The sequence below is a fragment of the Trachemys scripta genome, chromosome 11, assembly GCF_013100865.1.
Source record: "Trachemys scripta elegans isolate TJP31775 chromosome 11, CAS_Tse_1.0, whole genome shotgun sequence".
Taxonomy (NCBI): domain Eukaryota; kingdom Metazoa; phylum Chordata; order Testudines; family Emydidae; genus Trachemys; species Trachemys scripta.
This window is the reverse complement of record NC_048308.1, coordinates 53611872-53632101: the sequence shown is the minus strand read 5'-3', so window position 1 is coordinate 53632101 and position 20230 is coordinate 53611872. Positions and strand designations below refer to the sequence as shown.

The 20230-nt window shown below is 39.8% G+C and overlaps 1 protein-coding gene across 3 annotated transcripts in view; it reads left to right on the top strand.

Annotated features, from left to right (window-relative positions):
- The first annotated feature begins 6731 nt into the window (after window positions 1-6731).
- HECW2 (HECT, C2 and WW domain containing E3 ubiquitin protein ligase 2) overlaps window positions 6732-20230 on the top strand; it is a 245333-nt gene continuing 231834 nt past the window's right edge. For 2 of the 3 annotated variants that reach the window (XM_034785543.1, XM_034785547.1), the window contains exon 1: window positions 6732-6952. The gene's annotated coding sequence lies outside the window, so the exon portion shown is untranslated. Of the gene's footprint in view, window positions 6953-7443; window positions 7716-20230 lie in introns of those variants that run through there. The other variant, XM_034785544.1, reaches the window with a different exon arrangement.

The window sequence follows — 20230 nt, the reverse complement described above, 5'->3', positions numbered from 1 at the left end:
ACACGTGGTAACAGTTCCCAAGGGATCATTTACCAACTGGAGATTGCCTGGAGTGCAGCAGGCTCCAGCCATTCCCCCTTTTTGCCCTTTCTCCTGTAATTGCAGAGGTGTATGTGTGCTGTAAGAACTGGCTATGACAACTATATGCCCACTGAGAATTCCCTTATGTCAGAAAAATCCCCAGTTGGGAAATTGCAGATGGTTTCCACTCCCATTATGTTCTCTGTGCAACACAAACAGGGCAGGCTAGGACAGAGAATGTGGCCTGCAGCTTTTGGCATCTAGGGTGATTGTTCTTTCAATCATTGCTTTCACCTTCTGCACAATAATCTTTCCAGAAGTATTGTGAAACATGTCATTTCCACATCATGCGAATGTGTCTCTGTTTTATACTTTTACCCATTTTTATACTAGTCATAATATAGAAACTCTCATTTTGGGCATTTATCTCTGGCCACTCCCATGAATGCAATTGTATTGCCAGAAGACATACTCGGTAGACTACAGAATTATTTCTTACATTTCAACACTTTTGCCTGTTGCTTAGGGATGATGTCTCCCTGTAGGCCATTACTTCTCCAGCTCTCTCTTGCTTATTACACCTATGGCTAGATGGAGATCTTGTTTTGCCATTTTATCTTTTATCTGTGCTAGATTCTGCTATAGGAAATAACCAAAGGGAAGAGAATGAGAAGAAAAGCTATTAGAGTTCCATTTTATTTTCTCTCATTTTTGCTATTTTATATTTATTTATATTTAAATATTTTTAGTGCTATTGTAAGGTATGGAAATCAGAAAAAATCTTGCCTGACAGTGTGCTTGTAACTTATTAATATTAATGCTGGCTAATCAATTATTTTAAATTAGAAGCTCTCTTCAGTTATCTCAACCACATACAAGGCTACATTATCTTTGCATTCCCTTTCTAATACACATCTTTATGACCTTATTTTGTAATTTTCTCATCACATATAGTACCTTCAGGACAGTGAAGTGATACCTATGATCCATTAAAGAAGGGTGACAAAGGGATTCATGGAATCCAGCCAATATAAAATCAGAAAAGGGTTGAGTTTTAACCAGTTTCATTTTGGGTAAAAAATTTTTACAATTCACCTTAACATTTGTTAGTAGTTTTGGTTGGTTTTAAATAATTTTGTGGGATAATTTAAAATTTGTTTTTTCCTCTGCTGAATCATTGGCCTAAGAATATGTTACAACTATCTGCTAATAGTTTCAGTATTGTGGTTCTACTTTATATATTTTTCAGCTCTCAGATTCCCTGTGGGGCTAGTATGGTTTTCTATAACATCCAGCAAATAAGAGTTTTGTGCCTGAGATACATCATAACCTTAATCTCAGGGGCCATAAGATCCACAGAAAATAACTTCTCATCTCAGAGGTTCCCCAGCATGCATTTTAGATGTAGCAGAAAGCTCAAGATCTCGGAGTGCTGCAGGTCTGGTTTACAGAAAGCCATCATACCCCTAGGAACACCAGCAAACTTCTGACACTTGCTCTTCCTGCGACGAGAGGGAGATCCTGGCGCATATCTGTGTAGGGTGGGTGCATCCGGTTCCAGCTCCTCTTCTGAGTCCTCCAGATCCTCTTGCTGAGGTTCTGTCTGCACTTCTACCCGCATATCCTAATTCACACACACCCACAAAATTGTGAGACCACCTCATCAGCTTCATCCTGGTGTTGGCCAAGGTGACCATCCATCATACCAGGAGGAAGAAGGTGGATGTGGGGATACTCTGCGACTGGGGAAAGAGGGGGCTATTTCCAGTCTTTCATCTGATCTCACCTCCTAACAGAGTTCCTTTGGGCAGTGTCCACTAACTCCATAAACACCTTTGAGCAGCAGTAGGTGCTGTTGGGGGTTCTCTGCTCAGTGTCCCCCTCTGAATTCCTGATTTTTAACCTTTAACCTTTGCTCCCATCCCTGTTTTTTTATTTGTTGTCCCCAGTACTTACTTGTGATCTGGGTAGAGCAGCTCTTCCCTCTAGGTGGAGTGGGGAGCCTAGATCCATCTGTCCCAGTAACTGAAAATAGTACCAGCATGATCAGAACACAATGGGAATACTCACATGAGTGAAGTTAGTCCTCTGCATAAGTAATTGTAGGACTGGTGCCTTTTCCAGCAAAGGTGAGGTGGGGAGTGACACATAAGAAAGAAGCAATTGAGTGGGAGAGAGGGTACGTATTTGTTTGAGCTGGAGAGATAGGCCTCCTTTCTCTAGCCCTGGCTTTAGAGAGGATATCAATGCTGAAGGTGCTCCAAACATGGTTCTGAAAAGTTGTGGGATATATACCCTCTGTTCCTCTTTGCATGATGTCTTTAGAGGGAGTAAAGTAGTCACTTAGCAGAAAGACCGGGGGCAGGGGTAGGGGAATCTCTCTGAAATGGCTTCATATTTTAAGACAAACACACAGCAATACCTCTCCAGCAACTGAGTAAGAACAGCAAGCAGTCCTAAGAAATACCAAACAAGGTAGGAGAAGTTTAATAGAAACATCAGTACATCAGATATTTGTGATGTGAATTTAGAAGTATAATTAGGAATCCTATAGGATTGTGAATACCAAAAGCAGAGAGAGAAATATAATGCTTGGTTTCTACAAATGCTTTTTGCAGTACTTTTTTTGTTATTGCTACCATGTATATTCAGGAGAAATCGAGAGGATTTTAAAGATTCATGTGCACTAAAGTTTATTGCCCACTGCAAATGGAATTTTCCCAGTACAGTATAAAGGACATTCTCAAAATCTATTTTGAGTGAGTAAAGCATAAAAATCCAGTATGTGATTTATGTGGTAGTTGAATGTGATAAATCAGAAGTCTTAGTTTAAACAGTGTGCACTAGTGTCAGTCAAAGGGCTCTGTTTGTTAATTCAGTGGGAATAATTCATTAGCTAACACTTTTTATCTCCTATATTTCTCTTTTTGATTTTAAAAATATCACAACAACCATAAACAAAGCACAAGACATTTATAAAAACAGTATAAAAGTCATAGCATTCCTTCCCTTCACAAAACCAAAAGAGAGAGAAGTCAGTATAGTACTGTCACTAGTCATAAATAGTATCTTGGGATGGATATGTTTAAGAATGCCCAAATAACGGTGATGTGGTCATAATTCAAGTCTGAGCTCTTATTGCAAGCCTAGGGAAAATTATCCTTTGAATGATGTACCAGTATATGACAACCTTCAGCTCCTAAGAGCCAATGGCAAGTTTGCATTAGGCTGCTCATTCAAATACTGTACTAAGAATGCTCAAATTACAGAGTAAGATTCAGTGCCAACACACACACAATACATAGAAAACATAATTGGTGGGTAGTAAAAAAAAAATAAAGTAAAAAATTATACATGCCGCAGACTCAGGAACTTTCTTGGCGTTCATAACTTGACTTAGTTTGGAATTTAGTCACAAATGCCAACATCAGTAGCACTCTATGTGGTATCATACAGATGGGCCACATACTGAGGGTGAAATCCTAGCTCTTTTTAAGTCAATGGGAGCTTTGTCATTGATTTCAATAGAGAGGATTTCACTCAGGTCGCCAGGAATGGATTATAGACTGCACAGAATCTATTTATTATTTTAAAATACATTAATTTAATCTGTCATTGCCAGGTTATTTTTTTGCTTGACTAATTCACTAGCTGTGCTTTTTAATACAATCCAAAGGAACTGAGTGACTTGTCCTAATTAGCAGTTTAGTTACAAGTATGGTAAGATCACTTGCCATTTCAACTAATATACCATTTTAATAAAAAGTCTGAGCTGTTTTGCCCTTTGCCACTGTCTGTTTTGTAGGCAATCTTTCAACTGTTGCAACATCAAAGAAAAGGCATGAGATGCTGTCACATAGTAATGCCCAGAAATGGAATCCTATAGTAATGTCTGTAAAACAAGCTAATTTTGTAGCTGGTAGTGTTAGTTAAATTTTGGGTCCTGATCCTGCAATTTGATGCATGTGGTCAGAACCTTGCCACTGTGTAGAGCCCCATTGTCAATATGCCTCCCCACAGATGCAGAGTTCTGCTTGTTTGCATCACAGTCCAGGATCAGGGCCTTGGAATGTAAGCATGTGGTCCTACCAGAGGACACCCAAATGACAGCATCTGAATTCCTGACTGTACAATTACTATATAAAGTGTGTATTACCATATACTCTGCTTAGACAGAGAGAATAACACAGGCACTAGGGCCAGGCAGGCCCATCAAGAAGCTTTGAGATCAAGAGAAGAAGGGAGATGTGGGTGATAAAGAATTGGGGTTGAGGTTGTCTGTCTTTGGGAGAGGAGAAATGGCATGTTTGAATATATATGGGAAGAGAAGAGAGTGATTCATAAGAGACCGGAAATGAATTAGGGGGGGATAAAAATGGAGATTAGCAGGTGTAAGGAAATAGGTTCAGGTTGACAATCAAACGGTTTGAAGAGGATAGAAGATTGGAGATCGCAGAGTAGAACACAGGGTTCAGAGAACAAAATCTGAGGAGGCCAGGAGGAAAGATGGAGAGTGAGAGCTCCTGCCCATTTTCTTTTAAAAGAAGTTAACAAGATCCCAGATGGGTGGGCAGGCTAGGAGAGGAAGGACTCAAGCAGGAGAGACTAGGTGGAAGAGGAAGATGGCTTAAATTGGATAATCAAAATGATGAAGAGGTGTTGAGAAAGAGGTAGGATTTCTTAGTCAGGAACAGAAGAAAGAGAGGACTGACTTCTAATGGAGGAAGTCAGCAGGTCTTTTTGTCTATCTAAGACATGTAATATGTTTCACTTTAATACACAAGCACACTACCATACCATAGACACTGAAGTGCAGTCACCTTTATAGTGTAGGGAACACAACAACAGGGAAAAGAGACATTTTGGCAATCCTTTTATGAAAAGTACCAGGGAGTGTGAGTTAGACAGGACTAAGACTTAATTTCAAAGGTAACTATTCTTCATGTACTTACTGTAGTTTTATGATAAAATAATATTTAGTGTTTGTATAACACCATTCACCTTAGGATCTAGAAGTGCTTTACAAATATTAAGCCTCTCAATATTTCTGTGAGATAAGTAGTTATTATAATACCCACTTTATAAATGGGGAAACTAAGCTACAGAGAAGTTAAATGACTTGCTCAGGGTCACAAAGTGAGTCAGTCACTGAGCTGAAAATAGAACTCAGAACAGAAGCTTTAACCCCTAGACCCATTCCATCATCCACTAGACAAAACTCCCACCCTATAACCGCACTGATACTCTCATTGGATGGTACACATCCAGAAAACAACCATTCTAATTCTTACTACCTCAGCAACCCTTCACAAACAGTAAAAGCAATACCTTTCAATTTGAAATATAAAAATCAATTATTTTGAAAGGTTAAAACATTTGTAGGTATTACTTTGGAAATTTTTGTGGTTTTACAATCACATTTTCCTATTTAAAAATATTTTTCTCTCCTGTAGTGCAGTATGAAAGACCACTACAAAGAACAGGGGAAAATGACTAAAAGAGGAAACAGTGAAAGTGGCTATACCTTCAGTGCTGTTAAATACACAAAGTAACCAATTGGAAGAAAAATAGAGATGATCCTCTTTAATTGACATGAAGGATAGGTGTTACTGGTAGTAACAACACTGGGTAAAACTTTTCAGACAGAAACCTGATTTTTTTAAACAGATGCTTTTTCTTAAGCTAATATAAAAAAGGAGCACCTGCATTACCTTGCTTTCTGAAATTCTGTGGGGAACTAGCCCTGGACCAGGGTCCTGCTGTACACTGAACAAAAAAGATGGGGCCAGCTCCAAATGGTTGCCAAAGTGCTTGCTAAATTTGCAATTGGTGATTTCATAGTTGGGGCTCATTATTATCATGTTCACGTCCGGGGGGGGGGGGGAAGAGAAGCCACATTTGGGGTATAATCACTGGGCAAGTGTCAGCTTTTGAGACTGGTTAACTTGAAGACCAGTGGCAGGTGAGTTATTATGATTGCCGTTTTCCCCACTGGTCCTTTTGAAGTCACCCCCTAACCAATCCCCCCTCTCCCCAGGAGGGGGGCTAGAAAGGGACTGAAGGCTCTTACAATCCTGATGATGGACCCCCTGCAGCACGGCGCATCGAGGGACCCAAATGCTGCGGGGTGTGTGTGAACATCTGCCCCGGGTCCTGATGCGGGGAGCGCCCAGTGCCTGGGACAGGCTGCCACGACGGAGCCCGCTGCAGGGGAGAGCGGGGAACCAGCAGCTGGAGCTACCCACAATTCCTTCCAGCACCTTGCCAGGCTCTGATGCGGCGGGGGGCGGAGAGGCCCCGAGGCCCCGCCGTGCCCGGGCAGCAGCTGGCAGGGCAGGCTGTGGTGTTTTTCCCGCCCGCGGGCAAGGCGCAGCTGGCGGGAGTGACACCCCCCCCCCCATTCCCCCATGGACGGCCCAGCCCTGGGCTGTGAGAGCTCAGGAGTCAGTGACCTGCTCCCTGCCCCCGGCGCCAATAGACAGCGCTGCTCCCCCGGCTGCAGAGGGCACCGCGGGTCCCCCCCCCCCCCCAGTGCAGCTGCTGACTCAACCCTCTGAGGAGGTGGGGGGCGGGGAGAGGAGGGGCCGGGCCAGCCCCCAGGACCGCTCATTATCCCCATTGTTGGTTGTTGTGTTGGAAAGACAAGGTGCCGGGGCGCAGCGCGGCGGGAGGGGGGATTGAGCCTGCTGCGGGGGGTGGGGGAGAGGAAAGTGGCAGGTTAAGCGGCAGCAGCTGCCTGCTGCAAGGACTGCATGACTCCCGCAGCCTCGCCTCGCTGCAGTCCGCCCCTTTCCCAGACCCGGAGACTGCTGGAGGGGAGGGAGGTGCCGGTGCGTGGACAAGGAGGGGCCCTGCAGGAATCCTCGTCCTCAACGTGCCGTTGGGCTGGCAGTCCCCCTCCCCAGGATCCCGTCTGCAGACGCTGCTGGTGGTAAGTTGACAGGGGGCTGCAGAGTGTGTGTGTGTGTGTGCGTGCGAGGTAAGGGGGTTGGGGTGTGGGCACCCTGCTCGCTGCGCTTGTCGGAGGCGGAGTCGCCTGCTGCTGATCATTTGCTGGGTTTCCATCCCCGCGACCGTCTCTGCGGGTGTAGCAGGTAGAAAGGTGGATGGAGAATGAGCTGCTTTGGTTCGCCTCCTTGGCTGTTCTGCTCATTATTACGATACACTTCCGTTTTTTGGTTTGGGTTTTTTTTTTTTTTTTTGGTACACAGGCTGTTGGAGATTTTTTTTTAAAACTCTAAATGAGCCTGTTTGATGAATATTCTTTAAGTGTCAGCCCTTCATCGTAGGCAGAGGGTTAAATAGCTGCATTGCTTTTCTCGTTTTTTAAAAAAAATATGTTGATGAAACTGTTTCTTATGGCATAAAGTAACCTGGAACTGCAGGCTTGGATGTATACATTTCCTGTGTGAAGTGCAATGGCAGATGTGTCAAGTTCCTCCATTCCCTATCTCTTCCAGGCTCGTCTGTTTCACGTGTGCCTGTGCAGGGGAAGGCTGCATGGATTTGTTTGTGCAGGGAAAGAAATAAATGGATTTGGGGGAGAAATTAAGATATAAATTTGCAGTAAACTAACGTGGTTGTTGGAACCATAAAGTTTAAAATGCAAAATACATGTTTATTGGAAGGAGATGTAAATGTTGGAGATTCACAGTCACTGGAACACTAATTCAGGATAACTTCATATGAAGGAGGTAGGCAGCTAATTGATGCATAATCCCCACTATAAAAAATGGTCCTTAAGCTTTTTGTCTGTTTAATTATGACTGCGACTGTTTTCTATTCAGAAAACATTCTTTCTGTCTGTCACTTTGTGCATTGCATTTATCTCCTCCAGTGTTTCTCACTGTTTAATGATATTTATTTAATGTGATTCCCAAGATTTTCTCTAATTTCTGGGATGGGAGAAAAATGAATGGATTGACATAAATTCCTGGTATGTTGTATTGGAACTAGTGATTTTTCATGTTAATAATATTTTAATTATCTAAAAGAATAAGAACCAAAGTATTTTGTAGTCTTCTTATCACTCTGGTTATTTTCTTGTGTAGCGTGGAGATTATTTTTTCTTGCCATGATTGATTTCTCTAGCCTCTTCTGGACAGATATCATTACAAACCTAGAGGGTTTTTCAAAAAGGAAAGAGCCATTTGTTTTTCTAAGAAGCTTTATGGTCTCAGTAAAACTATAGGAGCCTATTGTGTGGGGACAATATTGGTTACCTAATTTAGTACTCTGTTCATCTAATGTTGGATTGTCATCAGGAGCCTGTATAGCTTGTTTATAAATAAAAGGCAGACCTTGTTTTCTCCTCTGCTAGGAAGCTGTGTAAAAGTAGTCTGTATACTATACAAAGTCTTCACACAAGGCCCAGTCCTGAATTCCTTGTGCACCCAAACTCCCATTGATGAGCTTAAGCAATAGAAAATTAGGTCCTTGCTTTACTTTAGAGCTATATAGAGATACTTCCAGTATGTTCTTAGATGCTTTTCCTGTTTTCTGTTTGCAAGAGTTATACATTTCTTTTAATCTTTGTTAGTTTGTAAATATTTCAATAGAAATTCCTTGCAGCACTGAAAAACTGAAATTGATGGCATGGGTAGATGAGATAAACAAAGTTCTTACTAACATACTACCCAAATGGAAATTTTCCCTCCTGTTAGGCTCTATCATAACCTTTTGGAAAAGTCTTTCTTAATGAGTGATTATATATGATTGATGTACATGACTATAAAATACATCATTATTAGCATATCAAAGAAACATGCTAATGCTCCCTTCCAATCTAAACCGTTGTGTAGGATCGAAAATTCTAAAAGATGCATAGGCTTTAAGTGACAGGTAGATGACAAAACTGACCTGCACATTTGAGAGACTACTTTTCATATTTAATCTTTCAGTGAACTATTGATTTACAACATAATCTAGCAAAACAGGATCCATGTATCTTTACTGGCTTGCACTGGAATTTAACAAAGTCACCTTAAACTAGACAGTGGGCATGCATGACAATTCCTGTGGTTGACTAAAAACTAGTTTTTAATTATGCTTAATAAGTCATGCTTTATAGTTATACTTTATAGGCCTTCAGTTCATTTGTTTAAAAAAAAAATCTAAACAGTCTAATCACAACTTCAAGGCGAACTTGTGGCATATCTTTCAGTCTAGCTGGTACATTACTACAGCATTTGTTTTGGCTTGGAGCCATGGAATATCACTGCAGGAATCCCCTGCCTTCTTTAAAGGCATACTTTACCCTGGTGTTGCTTGTTTTCAAAATTGATTTTTTTATTGTTTTACATTTACAGTGATTTTCAAACCTGTTAAATCCAGGATAGTGTGTCCCTTTAAGAAGCTTAGTGAGTCCTTCTATGACGTTTATGGTGGCTGTCTGCCAGAACAATATGTTGTTTTGCCAGCTTTCCTGAGAAGAAATGGAACAGATTTTGCTTTGCAAGATTAAATAGTCATACTGAATTAAAAAAAAATGATTGCTTTTAAAAAGCAGTTTTAAAAAAATTTAAGGAATACACGATTACATTATGTGGAAGCAGCCAAAGGATGATGTGCTGTGTGATATATGGCATAGGAAGCTTTTTGAGTACTGAACTGAAGAAACTGAGTCTGCACATCATGTTTTTAAATAATTTCAAGTAAATAATTTCCTATGTTTCCTATCTTAATCCAATCCAGATTTTTCTGTTTTGTTTTTTTTAAAAACCCTGTGAGTATCAGACAGAACTAATATGTTTGATCCATTATATCCATTCAGTTCCACTAACTACAATGTAATTGCACAGACCTAAGGAAAATAATTTTTACTAATCAATTTTTGTCAAAGTATTATTTAATTGACTTAAAGGGGATTTAAACATGTGCTTAAAATTAAGTATATGTTTTAAGTGCTTTGCTGAGTTGGGGCCACAGACATAGGAACTAGTGGGTTTCATAACACAGGATGAGAAAACGCCTTCAACAAAGCCTAGTTGTGTTGATGATTTTGATGTCCTCATTGAGGGTAGGGGTAGTCAACAGCTGGACTGCGGGTAAAATCTGGACCACCAACACGCTTTTGGACCGCAAAATCTTTTTAGTTACTTATTATCATTATTGTTATTGCCATGTGGAAAATGTTTCTCTGGAGTCTGGACCTTAATTATAACTTGACCAAGAAATTTGGACCTTGACAAAAAATAATAGACTATTCTGTACTAAGGGGGTGTACTTATAGCTCTTGTCTGCATGTCCCCTATTGATGGTGAAAACTCTCTAATGTTATGGCAAAGGGGTTGGAGGGCATTCCAGCTATTCATATGCCAAGATGAAAGTTCACGTCAATGCCCAAAATATAGAACTACGGGTAAAGAAGCTTGATAAAATCCAGTGAGCTGTTACTAGGCTCTAGAGAGAGGATCTGAAACAGGCTTGGGCCTGAAGTGAATTGTGCTCTTCATTACTGCCCTGAATGCTTTATGAAGGCACATAGGATGAGTCCTCAAACTTAACAGGAAAAGGAGATTTTGCCTGCATTTATGCATATGCCTTTATTCAACGAAAGAGGGTGTAGAGGACTTTTGGTAAGAAGTGGTTGCTGTCCACTGTGAGGTTTGTGGGCGTTTGGGAGGATGTGCAGGTTTATTTGCTAGATCTGATGTTGAGTTTCTATAGAAGGCAGAGCTGTTGCAAATTTTTGCAGCATATGCTAGTTCATTAAGCTTTTTAGGTAATGACACAGGAGGCTTTTGTCTAGTCATATTAGTGCCCTTGCAATGTTGAGAAGTATATGATTAACTGTTATCATTATTATTTACTTTAATATATGAATTTAGTACCTGAGAAAAATGTCAGATCAACTTTTCTGGAAACTGAAGTCCCTTGTGTATCTACAGAACAAGTATAACACAGAAAGTAGTTCAGGCTTCCTCTGCTGCTACCTCAATATGTCTCATTCTCGGTTTGGAGGGCTACCTCTAGTGGAGAGACTGGGTTGAGTCTCTGTGCCTGTTCAGTTAATGACTTTCTGATGAGATGGTCAGTTTTGTTGGCAGCTGTGGTGAAGGTTTATGTAACATAGGCAGTTACGGGCATTTGAAACACCCCACCACCTGTCCTTGTAAAATACCTGAAAAATATAATTGATTGATGGGTAATCTGAGCTGTTTGCTCTCTGGGCGGGGGAGGGGGGGAGGAGAGTAACCTTGGTGATCCTTAACCTAATAAATAGCTTGTTTCTCCAACCTTTATACAGCTATTGGAACACAATAGAGGAAACCCCTTGGGAACTGAGTAAAGAATAAACAATTGTGATATGAAAAGAGATCAGCTGAGCTGTTAAGTCTCTCTTGGAGTCAACTACAGCCCATTCTAAGTTGAGAAAAAACATGTGTAGTGTTCTGTTTGTCAATCAACATATTGGACACACATTTTTGTCATTTTTTTTAAACAATTCAACATGTGGCATTTTAGCCATGCAACCTCTAATAACATAGTCATGTACCCATAATATTTTAATTTGGTCATTTGTATAGAATATCAGAAAAAATATTGGTTGCTGGGCTACAGAGCTAGTGCCATATAACCAATGACTCAGGCTAGTCTGGTTCTCCTCAGTTTAACTCCCAGGACTAAGCTCATTCTGAGTCCTACAACTCTGCTGCCTGTCCCGCAATGGGAACTGAGGGTGTAGAAGGGTGGGACCTTGGCCTGTGAGGGTGAGACCTGGTAGCCCTATCCCATCAGCCCAAAGCCCATCAGCAAAAGCCCAGGTCTCTTACCTCTGGCAACTGTTATTTTTTCCCCTTTTAACTGTACTGGAAATTAGCCTTAAGTTGTGACAAGTTAAAAACTCAACCAAGTACTTCAGATAGGTACTAAGTAGGTTCTTTGGTACTTAGTTGAGTTGAAGGTGCTGTGACAACAGCAAAAAACTCCTCGGGCCTCTGCCAATTGGCTTGTGGGAGAAAAAATTCCTTTCTGATCCCAAACAGGAGATCAGCTAGACCTGCAGCATCTGCTAGTTTGGTTTCCCCTAACTAGTTCAGTGTGGGTAGGGTGGGGCTGCTGGAATGGAGCCAAAAGAGGCTCCACATGGCCTCTGGTTAAATCCCTGGAGCTGGGGTGTGAGGGCCAACTAGTACTCCTACCCACCAACTCGCCAATGGATTCCAGAGACTACAAGGTGGGGGTGAGGGGGAGTAGGACAGAGAGGAGCTACCCAGTGACCTTCATTGTGTGTCTCTCTCCCTTGGAGCTGGTGGTGAATGGGAACAGCCCCAGCAACATCAAATTCCCCACCCTGTTGCAGCAAGAGGGTGCATTTGATCTGGATACAGCGGCGAAATTAGGACGGAGAGATGGATGGATTTTAAGCGTCAAGCCATAACTTGTGGCCTTCCCCTCCACAAAGGAGACAGAGAATGTTGAAGGTTGGAGACCTTTCTCTGTGAGGGCCACAATGTCTTACCTTGGCACAATCCTGCCTGTTTCACAACTTGCTCATGCATTCCCCATATTAAAACAGTGTTAAGATATAGTAGGTTGAACTTTAGGCATCAACTATCTTAGTATCCCTTTAAATCCATCAGTAAGCAACAATTAGTAAATAAAAACTAAGTTAACAACTTTGTTTTCTGCTTCTGTAGATAAATTTGATTTCTTTCACATTTGTTGATAAACCCATATGTGAAAGAAAATCAATATAAGGAAATTAATTAAAATAAATAGTGCATACTCTTGATATTAGTATGTTATAAGGTTCTTGGTTCTGGCAAGGAAGGACCCCTCATATTAGTCTTTTTCACTCACATAAATTGATCTTTCCAATGGTGCTCTAAGTGATACCATCCACTTGAAATCTAATCATTTAAAAAACACCGTTTAGTTTCACACACACGTAGAAAGCAGAGAAACTGACTACATATACACACAAAGTGTTGTTAAATGCACAAAGCATTAAACTGGAAAAAAATAGAAAAACCTATTTTTCCCTCTAGTCTTTCATCTGTAGTAGTTGCAGGTGTTACAAGTAACTATATTATTTAAATGTTTTTCTGACAAATGTGATTCTTAAGTTGATGGCATCCCTTTAATAGCAAGTGAGACATTGTTAGGTGCACATATCCTTATATTAAAGTTAATTAAAGTATACATTGGTTAAACATATGTGAGGCTCATCTTTTTTTCTGAATAGAGTAGATTGCTTACTTTCATAAATGGTAATTCTGCAGAGCTCAGTATTCCAAATGCCTCAGAAATAAGAAAAGCCTGGAGCTTGAACTTCAGTGCTGAAGGGGAAAAAAATTGGCTGGAGCTGTCTCACAGACACTCTGTGTATGCGGTTGATATTCAAAAGATGAAAAGCAACATCTAAAGAGTAAAACATTTCTCTTTCAGCCAGATCAGCCTAGTGCATTCTCATGTGCGCTGTAGTTCAACTGTAATGGGTCTTGTTTGTCAAATAATTATTTTGGAGTCAAGTCCACAGCCCTTATTTAAATTGAGTAATGCTTTCTCCTGCAAATAGTTCCATTCAGAACTGAGCTCTTTATTCCGAATGGATTCTTTATTAATAAAGAATTCCACTTAAGGAAAAAAGAGAAACGTTGCTGTTGCAGGACTGATCTTTCACTTTTACTCATGTGGGTAAATTCATGTATTCTTTTTTTATTCTTTACAGTCTTCTGAATGACCCTAAATTTACCATACATTTAAAAACAATTAATTGGATGACCTGGGATTTTGGTAATGAAGCCTTCACTTTTAGGTTGCTCATTTGAATCTTGTTGCTAGTGACCAAAAGTTTTAACCATTTAATGGCTGTTCTGTGGCCTGTGAAAAATAAGTTAGTGGTCTCAGTTCAGGTCTATAGTTAGATGATTTGGAAGAAGAGGGTGTGTGTTTGTGTGTGTTTCACAGTGTCATGTTTTTTAATTCAAGCCTTTCTAGACATAACATTTTGCTGAAAAAAGAAACAAATAAGCCAGATTTTTCACTTGATGAAAACTGGCCTAGCTCTTTCTGGAGCTATACCGATTTACAACCGTTCATGATCAGGCCAGTTTCAGTTATTAACCCGACTAGCATCACCCAGTGTGATCTGATGTAATGTACCAGTTCTCTTTTTCTTTGTCATTTTGTTCTATGATTTTTGAAAACACTAGAATGTTTTTCCATAATAGCAAACTTGCTTTAAAAATGCTATGCGATATGGTTAGTCTCTCTGGGAATTTACTACAGAGAAAATATCAAAATAAATTGCATTCAACAAACGTGGAATTCATACTGTTACATACAGCCAAAATATTTTATAATACGTATGTTATATCTTTTTTTATTTTTTCCTATGAAGAGTTTCTGCTGTTATAGCTAGTCTTCTCTTTTCTGGACTTTAAAAAACAACCTTAAAACAGTACAGTCTATTAGGACTTGAATTAAAATATTTTCTCTCATTAAAATGTAAATATACATAATATTTTGCATTTCTGTAGCTATTTGAAAAAACCTCTGTACCATACAAGTACAATGCATGCTTGTGATTTTTCTTGTCAATCCATTGACTGGAATTAACCACCGTTGGTATGTAACTTACTGAGTATGAATATTCTGCAGTGTGGCTTGCTATTTTAGTTCTGTGACCACATTTTCATCTACAGGTAGTTGTTGATAGTGTATCTACAGTTTATAATATGCCTGGGATGTTTTTTATTGAGAAGATCAGAATATTAAATGTATTTTATATGGCAACTGACAATGAAAATAATTTGTATGGGGAATGTTTGCACAGAAAAAGAGTAGATTTTTCATCCCACATCCATGTACACAGAGGACCCCCCATGGGGTGAGGGAGGAGGAAGTTAGATTTCTGCACAGTAGTGTTCACCCCAGACTATGCAACAGGCCCTGTCCTGAAATCCACGGGGGGAAGAAAGGACCGGATTTTGAGCAGTCTTGACATTTGTGTTCCTCTGGGACAAACCAGATCACAAAGCATGTGAGACCTGGGAACAAAACATTCCCAGTCAGGGGGATCTGGGTAGGGAACAATCTTCGGGAGGAGATTAGATGAATCCAGAGTCTGTCCATCTTTAGGAAATGTTGCAAAACCTTCCTCTTTGACAAAGCCTTTCCACCATAAGTGGTGCTCACAGTATGAATGCTGCTTCTGCTCCGAGCCTCCTGCCAACCAGCTCCCTCTCTACTCAAAAAAACTCCTCCAAAAACAAACAAACAAAAATTCTACCCTAAGCAGAGTTTGATGCCCAAAAGGGAGAAGTGCTTGAGACTCCATGAAGTTCACTAGGGATTTTGGTATTGCTTTAATTTTATGTGGAAAGTACTCACATATTACAGTGATGCGTGGCAGCATAAAAGCTGCAGATAGATAGATAAATACATTGTCCTCACGCTGTCCTTATGAAACTCATGGTGGGAAGATGAAGCCCTCAGACTGTTATCTTTCTGCAGCACACCCTCTGTCCCCCAAGATGGGAATATCCCATAAAGAGCAATACTTGGGACTGTCTCCCCATTTGGTTATGATGTTCCAAATCACAGATCTGGTAGTTTTAAGTTCAACGTGTGCATTTTAAGAGTCCAGGCAATTTTATGCAATATTACATTTTGATACTTTGTATCTCTTAACTAAACATCCCCATTATATACCTCCTAATCGTACTCTGTAGTTAAATACAGCATGTAGAAACTGAGTTTTAAAAACATATTCTGAAGATGTCGGTTCTCTACTACGTTTTAATGATTCTGTTGATTACTTTCTTTAGTGTTCCCCTGCCATCCCTGGAGCTTGTTCTCTTCCAAATCCTTTCTCCACTAATTCTTTCTCTCTCTGATTTTTGTCTTCAGTCATCTGTGCTCTTCCTTCATAGTTTTAATCCCTCTCTGAGACTTCTGTCAAGATTGCCACTTAATTAATCACTGCTCTGCTCCCACCCTCACTTCTGCATCTCTGGTTGTCCTCCTTTTCCACCAGCATTTTCTCAGCATCTTTCTGCTGCTACTTTTCCAGATATCTCCTCCCAACCCCTGCCCTTCCAGCCCGTGGGACTGGAAAGCTGTAAATTAACCAGGGGGTTGGACCAGAAAATGGTATGTGTGACAGGGTTGTAGTATGTGATATGTATGTAGGATCTTGGCCCCACTGATCCACCTATGGTAGACTCTAGCCATGGTAGTAGGGTCTGGATAGGGTGAGTAACTATGCTTCTCTTTCCTGCCAAGCTCTGCTCAGAGAGTGGCAGTTAATGTTAACTTTCCCCAAATATTGCTGCTGATCTCCCATATGTCTGCAACGGGTATGCTGCCTCCTAGCTTTTGCTTCCCCCTCCTAGCCTGCCTCTCCAGGAACATGTTTTATGGCTTGGAAAAATTGGCTATTTAGAGAAGGTGCATCCACCATGTGTGTGAGGCAGGGGGAGCAGAGAACTTTTAGTCTCTATGAAAAATATCTAGACAGTGTTTGAAAGGATTTGCCTGTGCATGTATTTTATCAAACAGAAATTGTTGCTATTGGTCTTCCTCCAACTCCGTTACAGGAAATAAAGCCTAGGAAGTAGGACTAAACACAGAAATATTTAGCAACCACAACTTGTTTCACAGCACTTTTAAAATCTCTTACAGATTCAGAGAAAAGCTAAAAGTGCGTAGGCACACACAGAATGTCACCTGAAAGTGAATTTTAGTTTTAACAAAAACTGGAAAGCATCAAAGCCATTACTAAGTTTAAAAGAAACAAACCCTTAAAGCTAGTTTTAGGACTTTTTTTTGTGCACCTGTAATTCCAGAATAACATTTTTCAGGTAACTGGTCAATAATGTTTTGTTAACTTTGAAAGAGAATTTTATTTTAAACTAGTGCTCTGAGTAATAAGTAGATTCAAGCAACATATTCTTAGCATATAGATTTTCTCACAGGTAGTGCCTACCAAGGCTCTTCAGTAGTGACTGCCTTTTTTTGTTAGGACAGTGACACCCTGATTTATAAACTCTCTCAGAACTCCTTATACTGTAGAAGCTTAGAGCTATTAACACCTCGGGAATGGAGGTTTTTAGTAACTGTGAACAAAATGTTATGGTTATTCTTTCAAAAGTTTACAGTTCAACATTGATTAAATACAGCTTTGAAATTTTACTATGAAGAAAAATGCTGCTTTTAACCATCTTAATATAGATCAAGCAAGTACAGAAACAGTTTCCTTACCATGTTAAATCTTTTGTAAACATTCCCTTTTATTTTTTTTTGTAGTTTACATTTACATTTAACATAGTACTGTACTGTATTTGTGTGGTTTTTTTTTTCTCTGCTGCTGCCTAATTGTGTATTTCCCGTTCCAAACGAGGAGTGTGTTTGACTGGTCAGTTTGTAACTCTGGGTTCTACTGTACTTGCTCTGGCTATTGAGAAAAGCGTCCCTCTGGCACTTATTCCGTTACTTGCAGGAATCTCTTACAGCAGAACCTCAGAGTTACGAACGCCTCTGGAATGGAGGTTGTTCGTAACTCTGAACAAAATGTTATGATTATTCTTTCAAAAGTTTGCAACTGAACATTGACTAAATACAGCTTTGAAACTTTACTATGCAGAAAGAATGCTTCTCTCCCTTTATATTTTAGTAGTTTACATTTAACACAGTACTGTATTTGCCTTCCTGTTTTTCTTTTTTCTTTTTCTTTTTGGTCTCTGCTGCTGCCTGATTGTGTACTTCTGGTTCCAGGTGAGGGGTGTGGTTGACTAGTCAATTCATAACTCTGGTGTTCGTAACTCCGAGGATCTACTGTATTCTGATTTGTTTTGTTGGTTCTGAGTACTATGAATATCATCACTATGTGTGAGTATGGGCTGTACTCCTAGAGACCTAGCTTTCAGTAACGAAGGGCTAGTCTACACTACCTGCCCGGATCGGCGGGTAGAAATCGATCTCTCGGGGATCGATTTATCGCGTCTCATCTAGACGGATAAATCCATCCCCGAATCGATGAGCGTACTCCCACCTCATCAGGAGGAGTAAGCGCCATTGACGGGGGACCTGTGGCGGTCGATTTGCTGCCGTCTTCACAGCGGGGTAAGTCGAATAGGATACGTCAAATTCAGCTATGCTATTCGCGTAGCTGAATTTGCGTATCTTAAATCAACACCCCCCTGTTGTGTAGACCTAGCCTGAGTCTAATGAAATGTAGAGATGGGCGTGAGCTTCCAAGTTTTGATGCTCAGTCTTTGGGTTTGTTCAGATCCTGGGTTCTGGTTAGGATGCATAACTAGTGGAAAATAATTTTTAAAAACAGTCTGTAATACTCATGAGGATTTACAGATTGTAGCTTGTAGCAGTGAACTTTGTACTTCTTTCATTCTGTTTGAATTCTGATATAACACTCCAGTGCTGTCTGTCTCATTTGAGGCCCAGATCATCAGGTCGTGCTCCTGCAAAATTCCCATTAAACTTAATGGGAGTCTTGCATTGGTAAGGTCTGCAGAATCGTGTCCTCTTTTTTATTTATTTATTTATTTTTTAATACTCGTAAAACAACAAATTAAGTGTCTAGTTCATAAGGAAGAGCAGTTAGTAGAACTGAAATGCTCTCTATTTCAGAAAACTGGAGGCCAGCAAGCAATGTCATAGAGGATGAAAAATGAAATGTGAGAATCTGTTTCATTGTAAATATTTGATGCAGCTCTGACGTACCAGCCACTATTTGCTCTTTAGTTGCACCTAATGGCCAATCAAGAATTATTAACTGAATTTCAGAAGCCTTCTCTTCAGATGAAAGTTAAATATATTCTGTAGAAAGGAATCCAGAGAACAATGTATCCTGTGTATGACAAAAATAACTCAATTAAGCATTTAATCATAATTGTGAAGTTGGCTAAATTCATTTGTCTGGAAAAGAATCCAACAGTTTATGTCCTCTATATGTGGGATGTATGTCCATCACTAGTTGAATAAACAAATACTATACAACATAATCACAATATAGCCTGAGACCACAACATTTGGTGTCAAATTAATCAATCATTATAAATACAGACACTTTCACCACGCAACACAAAAGTGTACAGAAAGGGAGATTCCATAAAAAGAAAAAACCACCAAAGCAGTGATATGAGGCAGACTCCCCATTGCCTTTATAATGTCTCCATTTGTCTCATCTATTTGGTATTTCCACTGCACTACCTTCACATTGGTCAAATACCAAATTAAGAGTTGTGTTAAACTTGTTCATAAATGACCCTTCTGTCTGCTGTTTCCTGATCTAGTCACAGTTGCTATTTCTTCCTCTGCCTTCCTCCCCTTCACTTTATTGGGGAGCGGCCTATATTTTGAGAAATGGATGGATAGCTTGTCTGGTTTCATTACAGCTTCTAAGAATGCTGTGGCTTGGATTGACCGGATTGCATGTGCCAAATAATAAAAATTATAGCTTCAGTTAATACCTCTGATGAGCTGTAATCTTGTAACTTCTAGCAGCAGTACTGCTGTGAATCACAATATCTAACCTTGTGCCTCTGGCAGCCACAATACACCTGGGGGTACTGTTTCTTGTTCTTTCTATAGCATTGGAGGGACACTATCATAAAAATCTAGTGAGTCAAATAACTGGCTCCTTCTATGCTGCCATCAGTAGATTCGGCACGTTAAACGACAGGCTTAAAATATTATATTGGTATTTATTAAATCATTTGTCATCTAAATCAATAGGAATTCAGGAGCACTTGTTGAAATAATTGTTGGCTGTGTAGTCCACACAATGAGAATGCAAGATCCATGTTTATCTAAATTAGGTAATTTAAAATGCATTCTTTGATAAAAGTGGATTATGATGATGATTGTAGTAGATTGAGGAACATTTACGTATAACAAAGATGTTTAATAGTTGAGGTGAAAATAGGCTTGGGTTTTTTTAGAAATTTTTGATAAATTATCAACATTTTTGAGTGAAATGTGAAAAGCCATACTTTGAATGTGGAAATAGCCATTTAATGATACATAACATAAAATAAATTATAACTTGTTTTTCATATAGCTTGCATTCCTGCATTTCAGTTCTCTCTCCATCATGTTGATGAGGTAATCAGACATTTTCACATTATCCTTCTTAGAAATTCTGTGGTCCTGGTATCTAAAGAAGATTCAGAAGAAGACTAGATCTGTAAGGATAACCATATTTTGCTTTGCTCACCTTGGGGGGGAAAGAAAATACTTA